Here is a 3,639-nt window from a genome sequence, read left to right on the forward strand (position 1 = left end):
CTTTTATATCTTTTTCCTTGTTAATAAATCTTTAGGTAGTTTATTACAAGATGGCTACAGAAGTCTCTCTGGTATGAAACCTAGAGTACCAATTGATCTAGGGTAAGTGACTGGTCTTGTGGGACTCGAAGCAACCTGAATATTTTGTGATTTTTGTGTAAGTGACCATTTATCACTTTATAAATCCAGTTTGGGTGGCAAGATAGACTGGAGAGTCTAAGGCAGTGGTGGGCAACCTGTGGCCTGTCAGGGTAATCCAGTGGAGGGTCGCGAGAGTTTGTTAACATGACTATCCACAGGCATGGCTGCCTGCAGCTTCCAGCAGGGCTGCATTAACCTTTTGTGGGCCTGACGCCAAACTTGTGAGCCCCCCATGGGAGCGATGGAGCATGGTGTGGGTGGGTCAGTCCCCAGAGCAAGGGGCTAGCCAGGGGCCATGTGGCATGGCAGGGGCAGCCCCCCCTGTGCCCAGCCCAGTGCCAGGGCACTATTTAAAAACCGGCAGTTGCCAGATGCACAGTGGCCCACCTCTTCCCTTCCCTTCAGGGGTGGGCCCATGCGGTGCCACATAGGCCACTTGCCCAATACCAGAATATACATACCCCCAATTCAGTATGGCCAAAGCCCCCCCAGACCCTTCCACAAATGCACAGTGCCTTGCACAACACCACAGCTTCCAGCACCCCACACAGAACACCCACTCCCTAGTGCCTCAACACACAGAGCTCTTCCCCGCCCCCTCACAGTGCAGTACCCACCCCAGGCCTTCCAGAGACCCACTCCCACACAGCCTGCCTTTCGGCCCTACTGGGAGGCAACTTGTGTCTGCCGGGCTGAGCTGCCAGTGCAGCTAGGGCTGGTCCCAGGGTGGGGAATCACTCTGGCCCTCAGGAGTGGCGTGCTCAGCCAGGCCAGGGCCTGCCCCGCCCAGGCTCTATCAGGACCCACTTGCCTGGAGGGGCCCAGACAAGCCCCTCATATTGCCCACCCCAACTGGCCAAGACTGGCCAGGCTTCTGCATCAGTCCCAGGCGGCTCAGCTCCAGGGAGATAGGTTGAGTCACCACTTCCCGCAGCTCCCATTCGTCAGGAACGGCAAGCTGCAGCCACTGGGACCTGTAGGGAGCTCTGTCTGTGGGTGGTCAACGTAAACAAACTGTCTTGTGGCCCACCGGCAGATTACCCTGACAGGCCGCAGGTTGCCCACTACTGTGTTATTGACTTGGTGAAATCTAATTACGGAACACACCAAAGTTTGGGGTGTCTGCCCTGCTTTTGACTGCCCTGAGGAAGACATTCACAGTTGTGAGCCACTCCAGACAGTGTGACAGTCTGAACTAGTCAAACAGAAGAACAAAAAGTGGAGCAATTTGAAACTAGCTTACACACTGTAAACAGACACCGTATGAGTGCTAAAAGTTATTACCATAATAGTCCTGAGCTCTGAGGGAGTCCCAAGCTAACTACAAAACTTTTTAGACTAAATGCACATGATGTGGAAAGTTCCGTAGCTCATGTGTGGTGAAATATGTAATAAATGTGCAAAATACTAAGGTAGTCATGGAGCTGACTAGAATTACAGTCAAGAGCATTGTTTCTGGGATCTATCATGTGTGATGGTGCATATCTTGCCTTGAGAGTGAAACTGAATATTCATTGGAAGACTACTGACTTTAAAATTGACTACGAAGCAGAGGGGACTGTCATCTCAGAAGTGACTTACAATCACCTTGAACTCCTCCCAGAGCTGAAATCACCTACAGCTCTGACTAGCCCCAGAGATATTCTGAATTGAATGGGTCAGTTCACCACAGAAACAATTTACAAAGATGAAAGCGTTGCATTCAGAGTGCATGTGATCAAAGAATCAAAGACCAACAACTTCTTAGCTGCAGCATGGCAGCCATGATGGGCCTAGTGAGAAAAGTGGAAGAACTCAATTGAGATCCAGTACAAATAACCTTCGGAGACAATGCTGAACCATGCAGTGTACCTACACATTGCAGGATTCCTATCCCCTTACTTCATAAAATGGAAACTGAGTTTAAGAGAATGGAACAGATTGGCTCAGCGATTTTCTCGATATTGCCAACAGGCCAGTGTGTCCCAACAGTACTGGTTGTAGAGAAAAGTGGAAAAATACAAATTTGTATGGATCTTAAAAGACTTAATGAAGCAGTTTTGGCAGATTTTGCTTTCTTAGATTACCTTTTGGGATTACCAGTGCACCTGAATTTTTCCAAAGAAAGATGACAGAACTGTTAATGAACACTAATGGAGTTGTGGTGTTCATGGATGATAGTGTGATATATAGGTCTTTGATGGAAGAACACAACCCAACCCTCAATTAAGTTCTCAGCCTAACAATTCGGTTTGGACTGAAGCTAAACAAGGACAAGTGTTTTTTCTGCCTATTCCAAATCAAGTTTTTGGGACACAATAAACAAGGATGGAATAAGTCCTAGCCTTGAGAAAGTAAAAGCAATTTCAGAATTGAATGCACCAGCAAATGTACAAGAATTGAGATGCAGACTGGGGATGATAAATTACTTTCATCGACAGCTACACAACCTTTCTACAGTGTCAAAACCACTAAATTAACTATTAAAGTCCAACACCTCTTGGCAGACCTTGGAAGAGACTAACTTCAGGTTTATGTGAATTCAGAGGACATCATTACCTGGCCGTCATGGACTGTTTTTCCAAGTATATAGAAATAATGTATTTTAAAGACATAATGACTCACTGTTAGCAAGAAACTGCAATGCACTTTTGCTCACTTTGGTATTCCAAAACAACTAGTGATGCACCATGGATCACAACTCACAGTCGCAGAATTTAAGTGATGCTGAATGAATTATGAGGTTGGTCATATTATTAGCACCTGTATTCCCCACAAGTGACTGGAGTGGCTGAGAGAGGTGTACAGACAGTCAAGAAAATCCTACATCACGAAGAACCATTCCTTGCTTTTCTGAGTTGTGCTTCAGTATTGATAACAGCTACTGGCCATAGGCCAGAAAGGTTAAGGTCTGTGTCTCTGCAGTGTTGGTGCAAGGGTGACCAGACAGAAAATGTGAAAAATCGGAACAGGGGTGTGGGGTAAAAGGAACCTATATAAGAAAAATTGGAACTATCCCTATACAAGCAGGACATCTGGTTACACTAGGTGGTGCAGCCCTGTCAGTCCCAGGATATGAGAGACAAGGTGGGTTAGGCAACATTTTTTTATTGGACCAACTTCTGTTAGGGAGAGAGACAAGTGTTCGAGCTCTACCCCAGCTGGAAGAAGAGCTCCGGATAGCTCAGAAACTTGTTTTTCACCCCTAAAAACTGGTCTAATAGAGTATATTACCTCCCCCACCGTGGCCTGCAAGGCCATTTCCCTGGCTAGGGGGGTGCAGTGGAAAGGCACCAGCCAAGAACGCAACCCCGCTCCTGGCCTCTCATTTTTGAGAATTTTGCCCCTACTGCCTCTCCGTAGCCCCTTCCCCACCGTAGTTCCTTTCACCCCTGTTTCGATCTGATGGCGGTGACCGCCCCCAATTTCTTTTGCGCATGCTCAGTAACAGAAAAGGCGCACGCACACTCTACGGCTCTTGAGTCCGAGTCCCAGTCCCTCTGCGTCGACGCTGGGATT

The sequence above is a fragment of the Chelonoidis abingdonii genome, chromosome 3, assembly GCF_003597395.2.
Source record: "Chelonoidis abingdonii isolate Lonesome George chromosome 3, CheloAbing_2.0, whole genome shotgun sequence".
Classification (NCBI taxonomy): domain Eukaryota; kingdom Metazoa; phylum Chordata; order Testudines; family Testudinidae; genus Chelonoidis; species Chelonoidis abingdonii.